The 27,643-nt window shown below is 39.7% G+C and overlaps 1 long non-coding RNA gene across 1 annotated transcript in view; it reads right to left on the reverse strand.

The window, feature by feature from the left end:
- LOC137660157 (uncharacterized) overlaps positions 1 to 16,949 on the reverse strand; it is a 40,137-nt gene extending 23,188 nt beyond the window's left edge. Inside the window, exons 1-3 of the long non-coding RNA XR_011047644.1 lie at positions 16,819 to 16,949; positions 14,267 to 14,377; positions 6,587 to 6,710 (exon numbers count right to left, since the gene is read on the reverse strand). This is a non-coding gene — a long non-coding RNA (uncharacterized lncRNA). The remainder of the gene's footprint in view (positions 1 to 6,586; positions 6,711 to 14,266; positions 14,378 to 16,818) is intronic.
- Between the last annotated feature and the right edge of the window lie 10,694 nt (positions 16,950 to 27,643).

Here is a 27,643-nt window from a genome sequence, read left to right on the forward strand (position 1 = left end):
CAATGGGATCTTATATCTCATACTCTGTGTCTTCCCAGACCCAAGAGGTTAGAGATTGCAAGAAACACCAAACGCTTTCTCAAAGACAAAGTAAGTTCCAGACGGCTTCAAGAGAAGATTCTGGGTTCCCTTCAGTTTGCCTCAGTGACGGATCTTCTTCTGAAGGCAAAATTGAAAGATATCAATCGTGTCTGGCGTTCGAGGGCGAACCGGAAGCTCCGGGACAGGAAAGTCCGCCTTCCTCCCATTCTACGGGAAAGACTTCTTCCTTGGACAAGAGCAAACAGTCTGTCAAAGTCAGTTCCCCTTCGATTTCCGCCCCCGGAATTAATCATTCACACAGACGCATCCCTATCAGGTTGGGGCGGCTATTCTCAGCTCAAGAAAGTTCAAGGTCTTTGGACTCCCTTGTTCCGCCATTTTCACATCAATGTGCTAGAGGCCATGGCAGTTCTTCTAACCCTGAAACGTCTCGCTCTTCCCAAGAAACAACACCTTCGTCTGGTCCTCGACAGCGAAGTGGTGGTCCGCTGCCTCAACAGAGGCGGGTCAAAGTCAGGGCCTCTGAACCATGTTCTAATAGCCATATTCTCCCTAGCAGCCTCGAACCGTTGGCATCTTTCAGCTGTCCACCTGGCGGGAGTCCGGAATGTAGTGGCAGACGCCCTGTCCCGGACCTCCCCTCTAGAATCGGAATGGTCACTCGATCTAAAGTCATTTCGGTGGATTCTCTCTCAGGTTCCCGGTCTCCAAGTGGACCTCTTCGCCACGGAATCCAACCACAAATTGAGAGTATATGTGGCTCCCAATCTAGACCCTCAGGCTTACGCCACAGACGCCATGTCACAGAATTGGGACAACTGGGAAAAGATTTATCTCTTTCCCCCGGTGAATCTTTTGCTGAAAGTTCTAGACAAACTGAGATCCTTCAAGGGACAAGTAGCCTTGGTCGCACCCAACTGGCCCAAGAGCAACTGGTATCCTCTCCTGCGGGAGTTGAGACTATACCCTCACCCGATACCCAATCCGGTTCTGTCTCAGATAGTACAAACACGCGTTGTGTACGCTTTCTCAAACATTCAGAGCGCCCTAACTTTATGGACTTTATGAAGTTTGCGGCTATGCATGGTGCCAATATTGATCCTCAAAACACCTTGTTCCTAGAATCAGATAAACGGGATTCCACCATCCGTCAGTATGACTCTGCAGTTAAAAAGTTGGCAAAATTTTTAATAGACTCAGACGTGAACTGTATGAACTTGAACCTTACAGTCACTTTCTTTAGATCTTTATTAGAATCAGGTCTGGCAGCCAATACTATCACCACTATTAAATCGGCTCTGAAAAAGATCTTCCTAGTGGGTTTTAACATAGACTTAACCGACTCTTTGTTAGCTTCAATTCCGAAAGCTTGTGCCAGACTGAAACCGGTTACTCGTCCTACCCCGGTGACCTGGTTCCTTAATGACGTACTCAAATTGGCTTCTGATACCATTAACAGTTCTTGTGATTACATGCCCCTTCTCAGGAAAACACTTTTCCTAGTGAGCTTGGCTTCCGGGGCAAGAATTTCTGAATTGGCAGCCTTGTCGAGAGACCCGGGTCATATTGACTTTCTGCCTTCAGGAGAGGTCCTTCTTTCTCCTAACAAATTCTTTTTGGCTAAGAATGAAGACCCTCAAAACAGATGGACCTCCTGGAAAATTGTTCCCCTCACGCAAGATCCGTCGCTGTGCCCTGTCACTACTCTTAGGTCTTATCTATCCCGGACCTCCTCTAACTCCTCGGGGCCTCTATTCGTTAGAGAACAAGGCGGTACCATTACTATTAAAGGGATCAGGCAACAAATTTTGTATTTTATTAAACAAGCTAACCCTGACTCTTTTCCTCTTGCTCATGATATCAGGGCGGTTGCCACCTCGGTGAACTTCTTTCACCACATGAATTTTACAGACCTTTCCAGGTATACAGGGTGGAAATCACCGTCAGTGTTCAAGAAACACTACCTTAAACATTTGGAAGCCCTAAAATTTTCTACAGTAGCCGCAGGGAGCGTAGTTACTCCCGAGTAACTCACAGGTTAATGCCTTGACTCTTTATCTCTCCCTCTTACCTGCCTCATTTATACCCTATTGTATTCGTTGGTCTCGCACCTGAATACTGTTATTATATTTGTAAATTTTTATGCTCCTGAGTATCTGTATATATTATCACTCACGGCATTATTATACCTACCTTATTGGATTTATGTTCATATTTAAGATACCCTTATAATTGTTTTTTGGTACTCATCTCTGATTAAAGCATCCTGTATTTCTCTTACGCTTATGTTTTTTCCTTTATTTTGCAAGTTTGGTGACATTTTTCTCTTGTATAGATTCACTGGGCGGCACAGGTTCGAGCCCAGAAAAGGGATTTTGACGTAGGAAAAATCTATTTCTGGGCGAGGGACCTGTGCCGCCCAGTGAACCCTCCCAGCTCCTCTCCCTTGGAGTCCCCAAACTTTGGGTGCTAAGGAGTTGGGTTCTGAGCGGATGCATTGTAGTAGTACCGAGTGAGGTTGAACGGCTCTCCTCTATTGGGGTTCTCTGTCGTGGATTAATCTAAATAGTGCGGGACCTCTGGAATATACGCCCAATTTTATACCGACACCAATAGGTGAGCGAGCTAGTTAACCTAGCACTCCTTTACATTTTTTCTCTGGTATATTTAGCAGTAAATTACCTAAGAATAAGTGCTAAATGGAGCTTATTCACTGGGCGGCACAGGTCCCTCGCCCAGAAATAGATTTTTCCTACGTCAAAATCCCTTTATTATTACTAGCTAAGTTACAACCCTTACTGAAAATGCAGGATGCTATAAGCCCAAAGGGCTCCAACAGGGAAAATAGTCTAGTGAGGAAATTAAGGAAAAAGATGTGTGACTGAGTGTACCTTCATGCAAGAGAACTCTAACCCAAGACAGTGGTACAGAGGTTATGGCACTACCCATGACTAGAGAACAATGGTTTGATTTTGGAGTACCCTTCTCCTAAAATAGGTGCTTACAATAGCTAAAGTCTCTCTTCTATCCTAACCATGTAGAAAGTAGATACAGAACAATTACAGTGCATTAGTTAACCCCATGAGCGAAAAAAAATTGTTTGGTAATCTCAGTGTTGTCAGGTGTATGAGGACAGAGGAGAATGGGGAAAGAATAGGCCAGACTATTCGGTGTATGTGTAGGTAAAGGGAAAATGAGCTGTAACTAGAAGGGGATCTAGTGTAGTAAAATCTGGCCAGTCAAAACGACCCAATAACTCTCGCAGTAGTATCGTGAAAAGTGGGCCGCGGCTGTATGTAAAATGATATATATTTTGAATACTGCGATAAATGCTGTGATATTCTCAGACAAGTCCCAGGTATGAGGAACTGTTGCCTTATCTACAGGAGCTCAGATTTACTAAGCTACAGTTGTTGTTGGAAAAGCAGGATGACATAAGCCCAAGGGCTCCAAGTGGGTAAATATTCAGTTTAAAAAGAAAGTAAGGAGATAATTAAACTATATGAGAAGTAATAAACACTTGAATTAAAATATTTTTAGACCAGTAACAACATTGATTTAGATCTGTCTTAAATAAACAATGAGGAAAGACTCCTGTCAGCCTGTTCAACATAAAAAACATTCGCTGCATGTTAGAACTTATGGATAGAATAAACCGAATGAATAGAGGAAATGGGAGTAGAATTGATGTATGTAGATGGAAATAAAAATTCAAAGAATATAAATTTGTAATGAGGTTTCTTTTGTTTTAAGAACAAGAGATTTGTTTTCATCTCAGAACATATACGATTAAAAGCCAAAATTATTTATGGCCAAAATACTACAAATTTTAAAAATAAGCTGTATTTTTCCTAGCTATACAAACCCGAGTTCTTTATAAGGCTTACCTCCGTTGTTTTGTTACAACAAAATTGATAAAATATCGAGGGGTTAGCCACATTGTACGGTTGCAGATTATTCCCACCTGGCTCAGGGTGTCGGAGCTAGCTCCTTTGTTATCACTCTGTTCTTGGTCAGGACTTGTCGCATGAATGAGGTGGGAAATATGAATAAACTAGAGGGGCACCCAGTAGAGCGCATTCCTCACCACAGAAGCTTGCACTTAAACCTTGACCTTTGACCTTGACATGTATTAATGTGCGTTGATTTTCATACACTCAAATATGAACCAAGTTTGAAGTCTCTGTGACAACGATGTACAAAATTGTGGCTGATTACATGAATTGAACATTTTCCTTGACCGTAACCTTCCAAAATTTAATCATTTGCAGTTTTTAACATAGCAGTTTAATCCCTGCAAGTTTCATTTCTCTACGATTAAAATTGTGGCCAGAAAGCTGTTCACAAACAAACACACACAAACAGGAGGTAAAACATAACCTCCTTCCAACTTCATTGGCAGAGGTAATGATTTAGATTTGTATAGCCAGGAAAATTACAAATTACTTTTGAAATTTGTACAGTAGTTTGTTCCCACGCAAATACAAACGCTTGTCACTTATATGGGAATCTTCCTTACGAAGCCCTCAGCTATAAAATTTAGAGCGTCTGTCTGACCCTTAACCCAAAGTATCCATTCATGCTTGGCTCCTATGAGAGGCAAAGAACAGGACTCATGGCCTCATTTGAAATAGAAGTAAGTGATGGAGTCACAACCCAACAAGTTTGGCCTTAAGTAAGAACGTCATCAAATTTATTGGATAATATGTTTGCCCCACAGTGGAGAGCTTACCTGCATACGTAGTCATCAATGTAAGTACTCCCAAGAGAGGAAAGAGGAAGCCCTTCATTCTACTCTCATACCATAAACTCAATGAAGTAATCGATGATGCAACAAAATGCTAGCTGTCCTGCAGGGGCACAGGTCTTTATATAAACTGTTGGGCGGCTACCACAGGACCTAAGGAGAAAGTATCCAGAGACCTGTACGAGCAGTCTTTCAAATGATACGCAGTGAAGGTGGCCTACCTTTTCATACACCTGAGCTGAGTCCCTATGTTTCCAAGTGGTTCTTGCAGAATGCCAAGGTTGCAGCAATACCACGGATATCATTATTGTTTCTCAGCGCCAGAATAAGATAGTATTCTTAGTTATTCCCTTCTTGATTTGACCTGTGCATAAAAACAAGTTAGGGATGCCTGGACAAAAGGGTGCAGTCTTCTTTGAGGAAAGACAGACTGCCGTTACAGGACATAATAACAAACTATCTGAATCATCAGTTACTTCCTTGATTGATGAAATAGAAAAGCAGTTAAATCGGTCGTCATTAATGGATTTTGGGTCTTAACAACATACGGTACCTAAATCTGCCTGAACAAAAGCTACAATGGCTCCACTGTGTGTCTTAATCTTCTTTCAACTATGGGAGGTGGTTCCATCTACAGAGGGACTAGACAGTTATGGCACCTGCCGGTTACCGTAGCTCTTCCCTAGGCAACCTCACTAAAGGCCTCAGTGTGATGATAATTGATTTAAAATAAAGCCAATTACACCCATATGATCTGTTAGGGTGACCAAGCTGCACATATACATACATATACAAAGGCATTTCCTCAATTTTGGGGGGTAGCCGACATCAAACAAATGAAACGAAAAAGGGGATCTCTCCTCTCTGCACATATACTGTACCATAAACAATAATCCTTGAAAGTAACTGTTGTTCAGTGGCTTAAAAACTTCTAAAAAGATCAGCAAACAATTGTAAGCAGCCTTCAAAATAAGCTGATGGACATGGCCTTATAAAATGAGGAGGAGGACCGACGACTGAGAGACATTACCGGCTGATCTGCATGAACTTTCAAATGATGGAACATAGGCAAGAAAACACCTCAGCACCAACCACAATTGCCATACAGGTGATTGGATTCCATCAAACCAAAGTTTCCCAGAAAGATGTTGCTTACTAACTTAAAATAAACAAGGCTGTGTCACTCTAGTTAATAACTGCATTAACCCTTTTACCCCCAAGCTATTTGGAACTTTCCAACCCTTAACCTCAAGGCGTTTTTCTTTTTCAAGCATGTTTTGCAATATTTTCTTTTTTAGATTGCGCTGACAGCCTTAATTTTCGTCATAGGGAGGTCAGGTTGGTCTCATTATTTTGGAAAATGCCTGAAGTTTCTCAAAAAGTTATCAAAAATATGCAAAAAAGTAATTAGCCGTTATTTGCAAGGACGTACCGGTATGTCCATGGGGGTAAAGGGACGAGTTTTGTCAAACGTACCAGTACGTCCTTTGGGGGTAAAAGGGTTAACCTCTTTGGCAATCACTTACCCGATCAATCCTTTGTCAACAATGTGACAGATTCAGTTATGTAAAATATTATCCCCTAAATTGTTCAATTTTCATTCACCTCTGGAGCTTTTGCAAATGAATTAATAAATTTATACAACTTTCAATTTTTCACCTGTGTTATCACCTCATGCAGTCTACATCTAATCGAATACAATGCCTTACATCTAGCCACACTGAAATTAGAAGGATAATTGGATAACTAGCAATACCTAATGGGAAAAATGCATTCCGATTAAAAATAGTATTGTACCTGTTCTATAACTTGGGAGAGATCCCCCTGAACTGGTTGTACAGATGCTGGCATTGCAACAAGACCTCCGATGAAGCTGTTGTCTTAACCGCTGCAACGCTGCTTCTCGCTGGGTCACAGCAACCTGGAAAGCTCTCATTAATGGTAAACTGAATCAAATATGATTTCCTTCTCTATTTCGCTTTTTCTCGGTTAACAATAGGTATCTACACATGAGAAAAACTATACCTTATGTCATTCAACAGTGCATATTTCTAAAAATCCCTTAACCCTTTTACCCCCAAAGGACGTACTGGTACGTTTCACAAAAGCCATCCCTTTACCCCCATGGACGTACCGGTACGTCCTTGCAAAAAAATGTTATAAAATTTTTTTTTTTTTTATATTTTTGATAATTTTTTGAGAAAATTCAGGCATTTTCCAAGAGAATGAGACCAACCTGACCTCTCTATGACAAAAATTAAGGCTGTTAGAGCAATTTAAAAAATATATACAGCAAAATGTGCTGGGAAAAAAATTTTATTTTTATTAATAAAATAAATTTTTGAATATACTTACCCGATAATCATGTAGCTGTCAACTCCGTTGCCCGACAGAATTCTATGGAGGGATACGCCAGCTATCACAATACTAGAAGGGGGTGTATTTACCAGCGCCACCTGTGGCCAGGTACTCAAGTACTTCTTGTTGACACCTCCTCAATTATTCCTCGGTCCACTGGTTCTCTATGGGGAGGAAGGGAGGGTCGATTAAATCATGATTATCGGGTAAGTATATTCAAAAATTTATTTTATTAATAAAAATAACATTTTTCAATATTAAACTTACCCGATAATCATGTAGCTGATTCACACCCAGGGGGGTGGGTGAAAAACCAGTGTACAAGACTAAAGGATAGCTAAGTATCCCGTATTTCATATAATCAGTTATCCACAATAACAATGAAATAATAAGTACCTGGTAAGGAAGTCGACTTGAACCGTTACTCTGCCTTTAATAAGATCGTCTTCCTTACTGAGCGCAGCGTTCCTCTTGGGAGGCTGAATCAACTCAAAGGTGCTAAAGTATACAGGGCTGCAACCCATACTAAAGGACCTCATCACAACCTTTAACCTTGGCGCTTCTTAAGAAAGAATTGACCACCCGCCAAATCAACAAGGATGTGGAAGGCTTCTTAGCCGACCGTACAACCCATAAAAAGTATTCAAGAGAAAGGTTAAAAAGTTATGGGATTATGGGAATGTAGTGGCTGAGCCCTCGCCTACTACTGCATTCGTTGCTACGAATGGACCCAGGGTGTAGCAGTACTCGTAAAGAGACTGGACATCTTTGAGATAGAATGATGCGAACACTGACTTGCTTCTCCAATAGGTTGCATCCATAACACTCTGCAGAGAACAGTTCTGTTTGAAGGCCACTGAAGTAGCCACAGCTCTCACTTCATGTGTCCTTACCTTCAGCAAAGCAAGGTCTTCTTCCTTCAGATGAGAATTTGCTTCTCTAATCAGAAGCCTGATGTAGTAAGAAACTGAGTTCTTAGACATTGGTAGAGAAGGCTTCTTGATAGCACACCATAAGGCTTCTGATTGTCCTCGTAATGGTTTTGACCTTCTTAGATAGTACTTAAGAGCTCTAACTGGGCAAAGTACTCTCTCCAGTTCGTTCCCCACCATGTTGGACAGGCTTGGGATCTCGAACGACTTAGGCCAAGGACGGGAAGGAAGCTCGTTTTTAGCCAAAAAACCGAGCTGCAAGGAACATGTAGCCATTTCAGATGTGAAACCTATGTTCCTGCTGAAGGCGTGGATCTCACTTACTCTTTTACCTGTTGCTAAGCACACGAGGAAAAGAGTTTTTAATGTGAGGTCCTTAAAAGAGGCTGATTGGAGCGGTTCAAATCCTGATGACATTAGGAACCTTAGGACCACGTCTAGATTCCAGCCTGGAGTGGACAACCGACGTTCCTTTGAGGTCTCAAAAGACCTAAGGAGGTCCTGTAGATCTTTGTTGGAGGAAAGATCCAAGCCTCTGTGGCGGAAAACCGCTGCCAACATACTTCTGTAACCCTTGATCGTAGGAGCTGATAGGGATCTTACGTTCCTTAGATGTAACAGGAAGTCAGCAATCTGGGTTACAGTGGTACTGGTTGAGGAAACTGCATTGGCCTTGCACCAGCTTCGGAAGACTTCCCATTAAGACTGATAGACTCTGAGAGTGGATGTCGTCCTTGCTCTGGCAGTCGCTCTGGCTGCCTCCTTCGAAAAGCCTCTAGCTCTGAGAGTCTTTCGATAGTCTGAAGGCAGTCAGACGAAGAGCGTGGAGGTTTGAGTGTACCTTCTTTACGTGGGGTTGACGCAGAAGGTCCACTCTAGGAGGAAGAGTCCTGGGAACGTCGACCAGCCATTGCAGTACCTCGGTGAACCATTCTCTCGCGGGCCAGAGGGGAGCAACCAACGTCAGCCGTGTCCCTTTGTGAGAGGCGAACTTCTGAAGTACCCTGTTGACAATCTTGAACGGCGGGAATGCATACAGGTCGAGATGGGACCAATCCAGCAGAAAGGCATCCACGCGAACTGCTGCTGGGTCTGGAATCGGAGAACAAAACAAGAGGAGCCTCTTGGTCATCGAGGTAGCGAATAGATCTATGGTTGGCTGACCCCACAGGGCCCAAAGTCTGCTGCAAACATTCTTGTGAAGGGTCCACTCTGTGGGGAAGACCTGACCCTTCCGGCTGAGGCGATCTGCCATGACATTCATATCGCCCTGAATGAGCCTCGTTACCAGCGTGAGCTTTCGATCTTTTGACCAAATGAGGAGGTCCCTTGCGATCTCGAACAACTTCCTCGAATGAGTCCCTCCCTGCTTGGAGATGTAAGCCAAGGCTGTGGTGTAGTCGGAGTTCACCTCCACCACCTTGTTAAGCTGGAGGGACTTGAAGTTTATCAAGGCCAGATGAACTGCCAACAACTCCTTGCAATAGATGTGAAGTGTCCTTTGCTCCTGATTCCATGTTCCCGAGCATTCCTGTCCGTCCAGTGTCGCACCCCAGCCCGTGTCCGATGCGTCCGAGAAGAGACGGTGGTCGGGGGTCTGAACAGCCAATGGTAGACCTTCCTTGAGAAGAATGCTGTTCTTCCACCACGTTAGAGTAGACCTCATCTCTTCGGAAACAGGAACTGAGCCCGTCTCTAGCGTCATGTCCTTTATCCAGTGAGCAGCTAGATGATACTGAAGGGGGCGGAGGTGGAGTCTCCCTAACTCGATGAACAGGGCCAGCGATGAAAGTGTCCCTGTTAGACTCATCCACTGCCTGACTAAGCATCGGTTCCTTCTCAGCATGCTCTGGATGCATTCTAGGGCTTGGAAGATCCTTGGGGCCGACGGACAAGTCCGAAAAGCTCGACTCTGAAGATCCATACCCAAGGAGACAATGGTCTGGGATGGAACGAGCTGAGACTCCTCAAAATTGACCAGGAGGCCCAGTTCCTTGGTCAGATCCATAGTCCATTTGAAAATCTCCAGACAGCGACGACTTGTGGGAGCTCTTAAAAGCCAGTCGTCTGACGGAGCCGGACACAAGATCATGATACTGCTGCACAGTCTGTAAACTGTCAATCATGGGCAAGCGAGGAAGTACAGTGACAACCCGAATCTGTCTAGACTGTCTGGGTCGTACAGACAACTCCTTAACGGGTTGCTGAGGTTGCCGCACTGCGTCACAACAAGTCCCTTCTGTTGGTTGTTGAACGTCTTCCCCGTGACACATTGACTCCGTAAACAAAAAATCCTCTAACAAGGACTAAGCTTGGACTGCATGTCATGCAACACAGCTCAAGGTCTATGGGAGCAGGTGTGGTAACAGACGGGATTAGCGGCTGAAGTGGAACCATTACCTTCCCTGTAAGCATGTTATGCTTAAATAAAAGTCCATAAGAGGTTATGCAGCTAAAGGCTCCCTCCAAATGACAGAGTCCTCAAGGGAATATCAGAAGGAGGGAGAAAAGAACTTTCTCATCTACAGGGACCTTATCCTAAAAAAGCTAAGTTCTCTGAGTGAGGGTTCACTGGTGCAAAAGCAGCAGACTAGAAGGCAACGTTATGAAACTGCTTGACAGTCTAGTGAGTTGGCAACAACCCAAGATGTGTTGAGAAGCATGCGGTAAGGTATGCAGAGCATGATGTATGCAGAGTATGCTGTATGCAGAGCATGCTGTATGTAGAGCATGTTGTATGCAGAGCATGCTGAATGCAGAGCATGCTGTATGCAGAGCATGTTGTATGCAGAGCATGCTGAATGCAGAGCATGCTGTATGCTGAGCATGTAGTAAGCAGAGCCTGCTGTAAGCAGAGCCTGCTGTAAGGAAAGCAGAGCGTGTGCATGGCGTTTAACATTTCTCAGAAATTCCATGACCAGTGCTAGAGTGCTTTATGCATGCTTGCATGGGGTTTAAACCATGGTATGAAAATGGAGGTAAGGTATGCTGAACAGCAGAGTCAGAACGAGCTGGAACAACAATAGTTGTGGTTTCCTCTTCAAGACTCCGATGAGGGAACACCTGAGGCTCAGTCTGCAAAGGCTGAATAAAAGACAAGCAGAAGGAAGGCGCATGGGTGGAGGAGGCTGACTCCTAGCATGAGTGGTTGAACCCAAGGGTTGCGCTTGCTGAGCGGTTGGCGGAAGCGGAGTAGCAAGTTCCAGTTCCTGTGGTGTGAGCGGAGCGCGATGAGGAAGAGGCTGCGCAGAACAAGGTAAATGTCTCGCAAGCTGAGGCTCCTGAGGCGCAAGGCTAAGGTGTTGTGGTGCTTGCCTTGTGGAGGGTTGAGCTCGCTGCAGCGAGAGCTGAGGAGACTGACTCATGGACGGGAGAGGTTGTTGTACCTCAACCGAGTGTTGCATCACTGGTGGAGCAGCAAGTGGAGGCGGAGGAAGAGAGGTATAATCCTCCTGATCCCAATGTAAAGGTTGCCTTAAGGAAGGCGGAGGCTGAACACCACAGGGAACAGCAAACTCAGCACGTGGCTCAACATCGTACGCCTGGCAGGTGGAACTGCTGGCAGGTGGTACTGCGATCAGGCGGAGCGAGTGTAGGTGGAGGGAGTGTAGGCGGAGGCGGAGGAGCAACACTCTCAGCCCGACACTCACGCATCAAGTCCGAAAGCTGTGCTTGCATGGACTGTAGTAGAGTCCACAACATCGTACGCCTGGCAGATGGTGCTGCGACCAGGCGGAGCAAGTGCAGGCGGGGCGAGCACAGGCGGGGCGAGCACAGGCGGAGCGAGAACAGGCGGAGGGAGTGTAGGCGGAGGAGGAGGTGCAACACTCTCAGCCCGACACTCACGCATCAATTCCGAAAGCTGTGCTTGCATGGACTGTAGTAGAGTTCACAACATCGTACGCCTGGCAGGTGGTATTGTGATCAGGCGGAGCGATCATAGGCGGGGGGGAGTGTAGGCGGAGGCGGAGGCGCAACACTCTCATCCCGACACTCACGCATCAAGACCGAAAGTTGTGACTGTATGGACTGCAGTAGAGTTAACTTGGGGTCGGCAGACACTAAGTTCTGCTGAGGTAAAGCCTTAACAGCAGAGATCTGTTGTGGCAGAACCTTACTCCTCTTAGGCGGAGTGTAATCAACTGATGACTGAGGAGAGTCAGAGCTAACCCAATGACTGCATTCGGGTTGTGAACTTTAACTTCGTACGTCTGGCATAGGTCTGGACTTAACGTTTAAGAGGTCTTGAGACCTGAGACCAGCGTTACTCTGCCTTTATTTTCTCCCCTAATCTCTTCTGCAGACGAGCAAAATAAGGGCTCAATCGTCTGCGGGTGGGAGTGACGGTCTCGGTAAGACACGCCCACAACCACCGAGAATACTTCTGTGCGCCGATCAAGGCCTGCTGAACCCTTATGCCCTTCGACATTGCTTCTCCCCTGGGCTTGGGAGCTTGCAAGAGGTCCCGGACTGGGAGGACGACTGGCGCGCACAAAAGTACCCTCACGCACTAATCACTTATCACTTTGATTTCTGTTTGCACTTATTTCACTGAACTCGAAACTTTAAGTGGTTTGTACCTGAAATACGCAATTCTATCCTTTCTCAAAGTTAGTAATTGCGAAAACAGAATTACAATGTAACAGAAAAATCTAATGAAAGATAATTCAGTGATTGGAAAGAGACTAAACACTAGATCACTCTAGAAACGTTTAGTTTCTTCCCCTAAAGAGACTAGGGAGAAGAGCAAAAACGATAACGACGTTACTCGTACGCCTGGCAGGCTTGAATGAAACGTTTATCCTCTTTCTCCCTCCGTCTCTATCTCTCTCTCTCTCTCTCTCTCTTGACTTAGAACCTGAGAGAAGAGCCCAATCATATATATCGTTAAAACATATTATAGTTAAAGGAAAAAAACTGAAAAGTTCCTTTATTAGGATCAAAACCATTAAGTTAAGAAAGAATGAACAAAACGCTAGACACGGTTACTCTTACTGCAACGTGAAACCGTGAACATTCTTTCTCTATCGTAACGATAGAGTGCAAGTTGAACGTTCTGAACGTCAACAACTGCAGAGACAAAACAAAACGTTAGTTCAACTTTGAAAACAGTACGAGACTGTCAAAGAAAATCTTTCAAACTCTGTGGCGGAAATAGCTTAATATGTTAACAGGTAAAACCGAAATGACGGGCTCAAAGTTTATTAACTTCGGTAAAAGACCGCCTACTATTAGGAAGGTCGAATATAAACAAATATAAAAATTAATTTTAATGAGTTTATAATAAAAGGAAGTTAATCGAAGAGGCCTATAAGAGGCGGAGAGATATAAAATAAATCTATAACTTTTGTTAAGCAAAATTAAGAAAGAGAGTCTATACTCTCTTAGACACCAACACTTCCGCCTAAGGGAAGGGTCGGCCATTGAAAGGTGAACGAGAGTTCATACTCTCTCGTCACCATAATTAATCAAATTAATTCCAAAAGCTAACTAAGCTAATATAGAAGTTTCCAGTAAAGCGACAGCCGAAATCAAAGAGAAATACTTCACCAAAGTCGTGAAAATACTCCAAGAACATAAGCGTATCCCAGAACGTCTTGCCGGAAGCACGACAGAGGAATAATTGAGGAGGTGTCAACAAGAAGTACTTGAGTACCTGGCCACAGGTGGCGCTGGTAAATACACCCCCTTCTAGTATTGTGATAGCTGGCGTATCCCTCCATAGAATTCTGTCGGGCAACGGAGTTGACAGCTACATGATTATCGGGTAAGTTTAATATTGAAAAATAACCCCCTGGGAGTTAAGGGTTGGAAATTTCCAAATAGCCTGGGGGTAAAAGGGTTAAACACAAACATGGAATATCAAATGCTTATGGGCCTTTATTTTTCATCTCTAGGAAATACCCAAAAAAATTACTTCAATCTTTTTCAGCTCCGTTAATGCAAATGCCGTAACCTACCTTATTTTACTAAACCCCAAAATTTTTCAAAATAACTTGTGAAAACTGACAATTGTGTTTGTTTTTTCTTTGAAAAATTTTGGAAATTTAATGACAAGTAGGATGCTCAAATCCACAATCTCAAGAAAATCTAACAAAATATATGAAAATACAGATACAGCACCATTGAAAATATGAAGTGATTTCAAAACTAGACAATAAAATCTTGCAAGTACAAAAGAACTTACTTTTAGCTGATTGACTTTAGCACCGACAGCAGTATTCATCATATTTCTTCTGTATGAGAGATTTACTAGCTGTCAATTCTTCTGTATGGGTTTTCAAACCATCAAGGCTTTCTGTCAAGAAAATAAAACGCTTATTTTGCTTACCAAAATAAAATATAAACTAGAATGGACACCCAGTAGAGTGCATACCTATGCCTATATCATATTGTATATCACAAGATAGCCAACTGAATTATGCACATTTTGGCAGTAGTTTCATGCAAATCAGATAAAAATTGACCACGATATAGCAAAAAGGTATTTTTTATAATTCATGATCTTAACCTTGACTTTTGGTCTAATCTCTTCCAAATTCTAATCAAATTGCCCCTGGATTAAGGTCAATCACCTCACCAAATTTTATGAGATTCGGTAAAATAGTTTTTGAGTTCTGCGAATCACAAACGCACAAACAGACATACAAACAAATACACGTCTATCAAAATATACCCTTCCCACAAAGTTAGAGAAGGTAACAAGACAGCACTAAAATCAAACTGGGCATTAACCCTTTTAACCCCGATGGACGTACTGGTACGTTTCACAAAACTCATCCCTTTACCCCCATGGACGCACCGGTACGTCCTTGCAAAAAAACTGCTATTTACATTATTTTGCAGATTTTTGATAACTTTACGAGAAACTTCAGGCATTTTCCAAAAGAATGAGACCAACCTGACCTCTCTATGACAAAAATTAAGTCTATTAGAGCAATTTAAAAAAATATATATATTGCAAAATGGTCTTGAAAAAAAAATGCCTGGGGGGTTAAGGGTTGGAAAGTTCCAAACAGCGTTGGGGGTAAAAGGGTTAAGGATTTTGGATATGCTGCAGTTCTCTAAACCTAAAGCATCTTCCAATGGATTAAAAAAATTATTTTGTGAATTACACCTTGAAGCTTACAGTGAACCCTCGTTTATCGCGGTAGATAGGTTCCAGACCCGGCCGCGATAGGTGAAAATCCGCAAAGTAGTGACACCATATTTATCTATTTATTTAACATGTATATTCAGATTTTTAAAACCTTCCCTTGTACGTAGTACTGTTAACAAACTACCCTTTAATGTACGGAACACTTAATGCATGTACTACAGTACCCTAAACTAAAACAGGCACAAATATTAAAGGCGATTTTATATCATGCGTTTCCTAAACACGCCAAAAAGCACGATAAAAAATGGCAACCAATGTTTTGTTTACGTTTCTCTGATCATAATGAAGAAACAAACGCATTTACTGTACACATCTGTGTATAGGTTAGTTTTTGCATCGATTATATTGGTTATTCAGTACAGTATGGTGATTTTGTTATTACCAATATGTATATATATATATGGGTTATGAAAAAAATCCGCGAAGTGGTGAATCCGCGATGGTCGAACCACGAAGTAGCGAGGGTTCACTGTATATCGATTAAGTGAAATCTAATCAGCTGTGTTGGATCATCGGTAGGACTGTATAGTACCTTGCTTTAGGAGTAATTTTGAACACTGTATAAGCAAAACGGGATTTGAGCACAAAAATTAAAATCAAATTATTAGGACTACATACATCTGCAAGCAAAAACTGCTTTGTGAAAATTATTAATGAGAATAGCACATGAAGAGAAAAAACCATTATTCACGTAATTTCTAGGCCATTTTCTTGGATATTAGCTCGCATTGTCATCTTGACAGTACAGTTTAACTATACCATAGGGGCCTTTGTATATCAGCGGCCAGTTCCTTCCATGTGCATAGTAAATGGACACCAGCTAACCTAAACTCCCCCACCCTAACCTATCCTACAGGCCATTTCCTTACCTACTTAACTAATGGGGGGTTAACGACCCCGTGCAACCTCCTTACACTGCCGTATTCTTAGCAAGCCATCCTCATACATACAGGTGGCCGTTCTCATACTTACACCCCTTATCAGTGCACTGTTCCAAGACACTTCATGGTGTGGCGAGTAGAAACAGAGTCACCAAACTGATAATGAGTCATTGGGGGTACCACAGTATAGCTACCTTCCTAGATTGGCTTAAAGGTGCAAGGGTATATATAAGCCAGTAACATGAAAATAATGCTTGTGCCTGTTCCTTATTATACTAGATTGGTCAATAACTTGCATATAACTATAATTAAAGCAAAATATGATATATGATAAGAATTATTCATATATTAACTTCTCAAAATAATTATCATATAGCTTAAACTACATTTGAGAACCAGCCCACCACCCTATGACTATTTTCAATCAAGCCTGAACTAGTGGCTTTGCTACAGTAAGATTAAACATTCAATATTAATTATATATTAATATAAATCAGATTAAACTAATATATTCACAAGAAATTATGTTAATAATTAATAAATTAACACCTTTTTGGGCCCAAAAGTTTGTGAGATGGACGGGATTTTGGAGGAGCAAATTTCATCTATAATTCAACGAATTTAAGTCTATAATATTCATATATATGAAAAAAAATACTTTAATAGGGTTTTACAAATATTTACACCACTCTTACTTACCAAATTCCCATATATATTGAGCGCACAGTCATAGAAATACACTTTCTTTATTGAAAAAAAGGTAATGTTTATTTACCTTCCTCCTGGCCGGGATCCAATACCGGGAAGAAAAGTTGAAATGGTTCTAATTTATAAATTTATCTTTAGTTTTTTAAATACTTATGTATGCTTTATGAGAGTTTCCATACTTTTTAAAAGATTTATATTTAAATTTTCAGTCTATTTTATTTTATTCTATGCTTCGTTATATTAAAATACAATAAGGAATATGAAATATTAATACATATGCTGGTGTTATTTGGGCCAACTGAACAAAGGCCATTTTGTGTATTGTACTTCAGCCCACAGTATATTATAATTACTTTATCAATCATAATATAATATAAATAGTCAATTTGATACAATAAATATAATATTTTATTACAATTATTACTTTATTATAATGTTTTACTAAATGTATGCTATATTATAGTATTCACATATAAAGGACACTACCATTTTTTTATTTCTGACTGGCATTATTTCATGTGCTGTGATTGATTGATTTGATAATGACGCCATTAACTTTCAAGCTCATTATTGGTTCTTGAACAATGACGTCATTGCCCATAGCGATTGTTATTGGTTCTTGAACAGTGACGTCATTATACAAAACATTCACTCTGTTTACTTGAATACAGAAAAGAGAAGGGTGTATACATTATAAATGTAAGAATAGTTTAATTAAATGTCTTTATATTAAACAAAAGTAGTTTAAAAATGACTATTTTTCGTGTATTTGATATTACAAAATATTCAATTCATGACGTCACATATTTAAAGCTCTTTGATTTGCTTGTGGGTAATGACGTCATAAATTAAAGATGGCTTCTTGGTGACGTCGTACCAAAACAATTAAACTATACATCTTTGAAATGTTTTATCTTATTATATTACTTTAAATAATATAAATAGATGAGATGTAAAACATATAAATAAATTATTATTATATTTAAATACATTTTAGTAGAATTTATTCTGGATATTAGTTGAATTTGATGATTTAATTAAGATACTTTACCGGGATTAAAGCTATACCCATGACGTCATAGAAACTTCTTCCTAGTTCCTTATTGTTATTAAGTTTATATTACCTGTGCCTTGAATAAATTAATACCGTAATGAAATTCTCAATCTTTACTTTTATTCCCTTTTACATTGAAATTAGATAGGATAACACCTTGCTATCATCAGTTTTTGGCAACCTAATGTGGTAATCAGTTTGGATTTCTTAAATTCTTCTTTTATGTGCATTGCCCTACCTATAAATGCAGCCAGATCCCTGCTAGGATTTTTTCAGCGTACCTAATCTTATGTCTACATTATTTAGCTGTCCTAATTTTGGACATAGAAATAAATGTTCAGTAGTATCTTCTTCATCTTTGCACAAGTCACACAAATTATCTTCATCCATTATAGAGTACACTATAATTTTTCAATTATGGCTGGCATAATTTCATAGCGTAGCTTATTGTTCAATCTACGTACACATGGAAGAACAATATCAAAATCAACCAATTTTGATTAAATGTGCATTATATTATGAATAAATGACCAATAGAACATCAAAATATGATTTATAATCCAGATGTAAGAGATTAGTAATTCCAGTGCAACAGGAAACAATTGTGTTGAAACGTGTATGCATAATTATTACTGTATATAAAAACACATTCATAGTACAGTATACATTAATGTATTTGCTTTCCTTCATACATTAATATATGTCTGAGATATTTAAAATAGGTTCCATAAGTCAGCATAGCATTTCATTAGCCCCCATGTTAAGCTCGTCTAGTGGGAAGGTTGTGCCCTGTGATTGGTTGCTTTGGTAATGACGTCATTATCTTTCGAGCTCGTTATTGGTTCTTGACTCATGACGTCATTATTCATAGCTATTATTGATTTTTGATTGATGACGTCATTATCCATAACTCGTTTTATTTACTTAAATACAGAAAGGAGAAGGGTGTATGCATTATAAATGTAAGAATACTTTAATTGAATGTCTTTTAATTAAACAAAAATAGTTTAACAATTACTGTTTTCTGCGTATATGGTATTACAAAATATTCTCGCCTTATGCATTTATAGCGGGAAATATCTGTTGTCTCATTGGCTGGTTGTATGTGACGTCAGACACTCGTATTCATGAATAAAAAATCTATACGTATTTTAGATTAATTACAGCTTCAAAAACTAAATTTTACAAAAAATAATCTTAGTAATATTATTAATTTCAAAACAAAATAAATAAGGAATCTTATTAAAGGCCGTAAGTTAGATAAATAAGTCATATTCGAAGGAATAATTGACTGTTCTTTTGGCTACGATGTTAAATGTGTGTGTGTGTTCGTTTGTGGGTAAAGCCGTAGAAAAACCTATACGCATTTTAGATTTATTAGAGCTTGAAAAAATACATTTTACAGAAAATAATCTTAGTAATATTATTAATTTTAAAATAAAATAAACAAAAAATCTTATTAAAGGCTGTAAGTTAGATAAATAAGTCATATTCGAAGGAATAATTGACTAACTTTCTGGCTACGATGTTCTATGCGTGTGTTCGTTTGTGCGTGAAACCAAGGCGATAACCAATCACAGCTGAGGAAGATCTAGCCAATCAGAGGACTCGAATGTACCACCTAGAGTAACGGGAGCTTATGAGTTGCTGTTGGAGAAACCTGCCCAATTACCCGGAAATTTACATTAAAACGCTTACGAAAAACAAAATAGGATGAAAAAACGTCATTAACTAGAGCGTTTGACCGAAATGGCTCCCGTGAATCTGATTTTATTGTCAACAGCAGCTCATAAGTCGGAGGAACCCTCTCGTCTTATGCATTTTTAGCGGGAAATATCTGTCGTCTCATTGGCTGAAACGTCCTCTGCTGTGATTGGTGGTTGTATATGACGTCAGGTAATAGTATTTTGTGAATGAATTCGACTCGGTAGGAGTGAAATACCTATACGTATTGCAAATAAATTAGGTCTTATAAATTATATTTTTTCATAAAACCAAACGTATGATAAAACTAATTTACTATCCAAATAGATAATGAATCTTGTTCAATTGCTTAAGCTGAATAAATAAGTATTTTTGAAGGAATAATTAATCTACGATTTGGCTACGATGTTACCTAGGGTTAAAAAAAACTATACGTATTTTAGATTAACTAGAGCTTCAAAAATTAAATTTCACAAAAAATAATCTTAGTCATATTATTAATTTTTGAATAAAATAAATAAAAAATCTTATTAAAGGTTGTAAGTTAGATAAACAAGTCATATTTGAAGGAATAATCGACTGACTTTCTGGCTACGATGTTCTATGCGTTTGTTCGTGAAACGAAGGCAATAACCAATCACAACTGAGGAAGATGTAGCCAATCAGGGCACTCGAATGTACCACCAAGAGTAACGGGGACTTATGAGTTGCTGTTGGAGGAACCTGCCCAAATACCCGTAAATTTACATTAAAACGCTTATGAAAACAAAATAGAATGAAATAAACGTCATTAGCTAGAGCGTTTACCCGAAATTGCTCCCCGTGAAGCTGATTTTTTTGTCAACAGCAGCTCATAAGTCGGAGGAACCCTCTCGTCCTATGCTTTTTTTTAGCGGGAAATATCTGTCGTCTCATTGGCTGAAACGTTCTCTGTTGTGATTGGTTGTAGTATGTGACGTCAGGCAATAGTATTTTTATGAATGAATTCGACTCGGTTGGAGCGAAGTATCTATATGTATTGCAGATAAATTAGGACTGATAAATTATAGTTTATAGTAAAAATAAACTTCTAATATAATCAAATTACTAATAAAATATTTAATAAATCTTGTTCGAATGTTTAAGCTGATTAAATACGTCTTTTTAGAAGAAATAATGAACTAGGTTTTGGCTACGATGTTTACCTATTATTTGGGAGTTTGTAAACAGAAATAACAACCAATCACAGCTGAGAAGATACAGCCAATCAGAAGGCTGGATTATCCCACCAAGAGAGAGAGTTTCTGCGATTTATGAGCTGTTGCTCGAGAAATCAGTTACTTATTTATTACATTAAAAGTTCAAATTCTTTGACATTATTTACTCGCTCGCCAACAGCAGCCATAATCCTGAGGAACCCTCTCGCCTTATGTATATTTAGCGGGAAATATCTGTTGTCTCTGAATGATTCGTTCTCTGCTGTGATTGGTGGTATTTATGACGTCATAGAACTATTTTTATGAATGAAATTACGTATCAGACCTGGGAGGGTAGGGAAAAACCTATACGTATATCAGATGAATTAGGACTTAGATACTTAGATTTTATAAGAATAACATTATAAAAGGTAGTACTTCTTTAACTAAACAAATAAAGGCTCTTATCAAGGCCGTAAGTTAAATAAATACGTCAAACTCGAAAGAATAATAGACTGTGTTTCTGGCTACGATGTCTAGTTATGAGAGGCGGGGCTGAAGATTTATTATTTTATGGGAAATTAGAGATAGTCATTATAAGATGTTTTTTTATCACATAATGTATCAAAAGGATACATTTTAGAGACTAAATCAGTGTTTGTATTAAGAAAATACGTTTTAGTGACGTCATGAATAGTAGGATGCATTTTACAGATTGCTTAAATGACTGAATAATTTTGTTTGCTGGTTTGAAGTGTTTCAAATCGCTAATGATGAATATTCAATAGATACTATTATTATAAAGAGCTTAGATAGTGAAGGAACTACCAAACTTTAAATCATATTTTGTAGAATTTCAAGTAAACTTTGATTACTTAAAGGAATAGATGACTGTTTTGGTTACAATGTTTGTGTGTGTGAAGCTGTAGCATATAATTTAAGCAAACATCAAACAGATAATGAAAAAAGTAGATTAACTTCTGATCTGAAAAATACTCCAACTGGTGTTGTAATATTGACATTAGTAGCCTATAATTTGATATTCAAATAAACTATATAGTTAGATTAGCGTGAACTAATAAGGTTAATATTTACTAATAACTAGAGGGAGCTCTAAAATTTAGGAGTAAAAAGTAGCTGGATTTCTTTTTAAGGAACTCTAAAACTTGTAGAGATTAATGTCTCTCTTATATATACTAAAAACATCTCGCTCAACGAGCTGTTTAAATTCAGTATAAATAATTATCTTTGTGTGCTATGGATGGGGTACTTTGGGGCAACCTATAGATCTACTTCAACAGCCATTGCCATTTGCCTGGCCCTAACTTGAGTGGGGAGGGGGCTTAGTGCACATTATATGTATATAGGATGTGTCTCTAAGGCATTGTCTTCCTACAGTAGTGTCATTTTACCTTGTCTGTCATTTTTAAAGAGCAAGTTATAAACACCCAAGAATCCTTCAAACATGAGTTTAATATGCAAATATATTTTGACTTGTCACTGAAAACTCCAGCAATTCAAGTTTTGATCTAGTCCAAGATAATAATACTATAAGTGAAGCTACTCACAGGTCTGGTAATTGCTTGGACCTAGTATGCACTGACTCCCCTGGCGTTGTTACAAGTAAGGTTGGCTTTCCAGTCGGGACATCTGATCATGCCTTGGTTTTATTAGTAGTGAAGACTGAGCAGCCTGTCCCTGATGTATCATACTCTTGTAAAATTTACAGGATATCCCAAGCAGACTGGAATGGGATTTTGCATGATCTTTTGTGCTTGAATTGGTCACAATTATATAGTAGTGTACATCCTGTTGTCCCTTTGAATGAGAATCTAGTCAACATAATTGACAGGTGTATCCCTTCTCGTGTACTAAGGTACCAAGTGAAGGACAGATGTGGTTCAGTGATGATTGTAGACGGGCTTATTTGGGGAAGCAGGAGGCCTATCATCTTTGGAAGGGTAACAGATCAGATTTGACCTGGAATAACTATACTCACTGAGCTTACAGCTTTTGCTCAGAGAGTTCATGCTTCAACTGAAAAGGAATACAATTTAACCATAAAAGAAACCCTTTCTGGTACAACTCAGGAACATAAATGGTGGTCTACCCTTAAATCTGCACTCTTTGGTGTAGATGCAACTTAAACCAGATGGCTGTTACTCTGTCCAAAGGAAAAAGCCACCCTTTTGGCTGATGCTTTTTATAGTAAACAGAGTAATGAAAAACTTGAACTTCCTCATTCCTGTTTTCCTGAGGCTAAACTAACTAGTCTAGCTTTTCTATCTCGTGAAATTAAAGCTCTGTTTATGGACCTTGATGCTTATGGAGGTGTAGACCCAAACGGTATTTTTCCTTTTTTTTTTTTCTTTTATAAAGACTGCAGATTTCTTAGCTCCAAAGTTATGTTATTTTGTGCAGGTTAGCAAAAAGAGCTTTTAGCACTTGTTGGAGAATTAGTAATATTACTCTATGTAAATGTGTTTGCGGTAGCTCAAGTCTAACTGATTACCGCCCAATTTCCATAACTCCCATATTATCTAAAGTTTTTGAATGTCTTCTGGTAAAACGTCTTAATAGGTTTGTTGAAGGTAATCATCTATTCCCTAGTCTGCAATTTGGTTTTCGTAAAGGCCTTGGAGCATGTGATGCCCTTCTTACAATCTCCAATGCTGTACAGAAATCCCTTGATTGTGGTCAGGAAGTTCGTATGATTGGCCTTGATTTTAGTGCTGCCTTTGACCGTGTTAATCATGAGGCCCTTGTTTTCAAACTGAAACAGTTGGGAGTGGGTGGGTGTTTCTTAGCATTATTATTGATTTTTTAAGTAATAGATCTCAAAAGAGTTGTTCATGGGCACCATAGTGAGTAGGCTATAGGAATGTGATGTCCAGTGATCCACAGGGTAGTGTTCTTGGCCCATTACTTTTCATTCTATATACACAAGACATGTGGTTTGGCCTAGAAAACAAGTTTGTTGTATATGCAGATGATGCTACTCTCTCTGCATCAATTTCATCCCCTGAATGTAGATCTGGGGTAGCTGAATCCCTTAATAGATATCTAGCTAAAATTAGTGCATGGTGCAAATTACGGGGTATGAAGTTGAATCCTTACAAAACTTAAAGTATGATTGTAAGTAGGTCAAGGACAGTGGCTCCTCAACCTCCGGATCTCAGTATTGATAATGTTTCTTTAAGTTTGTACGACTTTAAAAATTCTAGGTGTGATTCTCGACAGCAAATTTACTTTTGAGAAACACATTAGGTTGTCTTCTTTAATTGCACTAAAAAATGGTTTATTGAGAAAGTCTTTCAATATTTTCGGTGATCAATCTATTCTGAAGTGTTTTAATTCTTTCATTCTACATTGCTTTGAGTATTGTTCTTCTGTCAGCTCTTCAGCTGCTGATTCTCATCTTAATTTGTTGGACAGAAACTTACGGTCTATAAAATTTCTTATTCCTGATCTACTGTAGATATTAATCTCTGGCACCGTCATTCAATTAGTTCATTATGCATGTTGCACAAAATTGTTCATAATTCTGACCATCCTTTGCATTCAGATCTTCCTGGACAATTCCATCCTGTTCGTAATACTAGGCAGGCAGTTAATTCTATATACACAGGTGTTTCTCCATCATGAGGCTCAATACTACACAGTATTTTAGAAGTTTTATGACAGCTGTTACCAAGTTGTGGAATGATCTTCCTAATCGGGTAGTTGAATCAGTAGAACTTCAAAAGTTTAAAGTTGGAGCAAATGTTTTTATGTTGACCTGGCTGACAAGAGCCTTTTTATAGTTTATATATGACATATCTGTTTTTGACGTTGTTAATAGTTTATATAGGACATATCTGTTTAGACGTTGTTACTGTTTTTCGAATGATTTATTGTTAATTTATTCTCATCATTTATTTATTTCCTTTCCTCACTGGGTATTTTTCCCTATAGGAGCTCTTGGGCTTATAGCATCTTGCTTTTCCAACTAGGGTTGTAGCTTAGCTAGTAATAATAATAATAATACCAATAGAGTATCCTACATGGTGCACTTACGGAATATTACTTACACAGATTGTTGGGGTTTCACTAAAGATTGCTGAATTACACCCTTACATTAGTAAGATGAGAAACAGCAAAAGAGAGACTGGCTATGGATCTAAGCTTCTACATGCATTAGTTCAAGAAGGTTGGAATAATCCAGCACAAGGCAGGGGAAATAGCAAGCATATCATATATGAAATCTCAACAGAGGATTTCAGACACTGTAAGCAATCTATGCATTGGATAAAAATCCTCTGCGATGAGGCAGTAATGAATATCAGGCTACTCTGGAAAGACAAATGACAAGGAGCATAGACACTAAATTCTCTTCAGTCACTAGGAATAGTTTAAGGGTAGACGATGCCTTTGATGACCAATGAAAATTTCTCCAGAGACAGCGAACATAGCAGTTTTGTGGGATAATTTCTTCACAGGATGTCAAACAGGAGAAACAGCGAAAGAAATAAATCTACAGGTCCCAGCGGGAAGCCATCGAGTACGTGTTTGCGCACCCATAAATGCAGTGATGATTCAAGTGAAAACGCATTGGCATACTGAATCAAAAGCTATAACAGGATACTTCAGAACCCTCTGAGAAATCTAATTAAATTAGTGAAACATTGGAAAAATGAGATTCAAGGAGGCAGCACAGGAATGTAGATATCCCATACAAAAAGGGGAGCAAAGGCAGTTCAACGAGGCAGGCATCAAGGGGGACGAGGAATCAGCTATGCCACAGTTAGAATAAGCAGCTGTAATTACAATTTACCAGAAAAATAAGAGAGATGTGACAAAATCCAGCTACAAGGTAAAAGTGAAATGCGAGTTTTGTGCACCTGAGAGGCTCTGCCAGTTTCTCCGCTAGCGTTGGGTTATGTTTTTACTGCGGAAAAATCTGACAATTTGCAAACCATTATTATGGGGAAAAAGTCGCATGCCTAGCAAGGTCGCATTGGATGGTACAATAAGCACCATTTCTGCGAGTGATATTAGCGGCAACAGGCTAAAAAGCTGAAGACGACGTCAGTGGCTGGGAGGTCTGATTGAGATGTGTCCAATGTTGTTGCTGCGCCATACATGCAATTGACCATGAATGTTAGCTTCATTTATTAAAAGATAAAAAAGGTGCACATCAGAAATTGTAACTGATACTAAGGCTGAGGTATGCAATGCTGGGTCAGTACAGGTACTGAGCCTGGAAATTGCTGTGAAAAATCTAAATAAATCAGAATTAGATTTCCAACATGCACCAGAAGGTCACAGGTGTGTACTGTAATAGGATGTTGTCAGGTTAACACCGAGTGTAGCAGCTTGTCAAAAAGTGAGTGTATGCATTTTGTCAATGGGACACACAATACTCTGATGCAGGTGTTGAGGTGCCAGTGATGGGAGATGAGAATGAGAGAGAGATTACAATAGATGAAGTGAGGAGAGCACTAGATGAAACGAGAGTAGGAAAAGCGTCTGGTATGGATAGTGTGAAAGCTGAGATGTTGAAGGAAGGGGGTGTGACTGTACTTGAATGGTTGGTGAGATTGTTTAATATGTGTTTTGTGTTGTCAATGGTACCAGTAGATTGGATTTGTGCATGTTTTGTACCACTATATACTGTAAGGGTAAGGGAGATGTGCATGAGTGTTGTAATTCAAGAGGTATTAGTTTGTTAAGCATAGTTGGAAAAGTGTATGGTAGAGTAATGATTAATAGGATCAAGGATAAAACAAAGAATGCAATCTTAGAAATACAGGGTGGTTTTAGAAGAGGTAGGGGTTGTATGAATCAGATTTTTACAGTTAGGCAGATATGCGAGAAATATTTAGCAAAAGGTAAGGAGGTGTATGTTGCGTTTATGGATCTGGAGAAAGCGTATGATAGAGTTGATAGGGAAGCAATGTGGAATGTGATGAGGTTATATGGAGTTGGTGGAAGGTTGTTGCAAGCAGTGAAAAGTTTCTACAAAGGTAGTAAAGCATGTGTTAGGATAGGAAATGAAGTGAGTGATTGGTTTCCGGTGAGAGTGGGGCTGAGACAGGGATGTGTGATGTCGCCGTGGTTGTTTAACTTGTATGTTGATGGAGTGGTGAGAGCGGTGAATGCTCGAGTGCTTGGACGAGGATTAAAACTGGTAGACGAGAATGACCATGAATGGGAGGTAAATCAGTTGTTGTTTGCAGATAATACTGTACTGGTTGCAGACACAGAAGAGAAGCTTGGCAGATTAGTGACAGAAATTGGAAGTGTGTGAGAGAAGGAGGTTGAGAGTTAATGTGGGTAAGAGTAAGGTTATGAGATGTACGAGAAGGGAAGGTGGTGCAAGGTTGAATGTCATGTTGAATGGAGAGTTACTTGAGGAGGTGGATCAGTTTAAGTACTTGGGGTCTGTTGTTGCAGCAAATGGTGGAGTGGAAGCAGATGTACGTCAGAGAGTGAATGAAGGTTGCAAAGTGTTGGGGGCAGTTAAGGGAGTAGTAAAAAATAGAGGGTTGGGCATGAATGTAAAGTGAGTTCTATATGAGAAAGTGATTGTACCAACTGTGATGTATGGATCAGAGTTGTGGGGAATGAAAGTGATGGAGAGACAGAAATTGAATGTGTTTGAGATGAAGTGTCTAAGGAGTATGGCTGGTGTATCTCGAGTAGATAGGGTTAGGAACGAAGTGGTGAGAGTGAGAACGGGTGTAAGAAATGAGTTAGCAGCTAGAGTGGATATGAATGTGTTGAGGTGGTTTGGCCGTGTTGAGAGAATGGAAAATGGCTGTCTGCTAAAGGTGATGAATGCAAGAGTTGATGGGAGAAGTACAAGAGGAAGGCCAAGGTTTGGGTGGATGGATGGAGTGAA

The sequence above is a fragment of the Palaemon carinicauda genome, chromosome 20 (genome assembly GCF_036898095.1).
Source record: "Palaemon carinicauda isolate YSFRI2023 chromosome 20, ASM3689809v2, whole genome shotgun sequence".
In the NCBI taxonomy this organism is placed as follows: domain Eukaryota; kingdom Metazoa; phylum Arthropoda; class Malacostraca; order Decapoda; family Palaemonidae; genus Palaemon; species Palaemon carinicauda.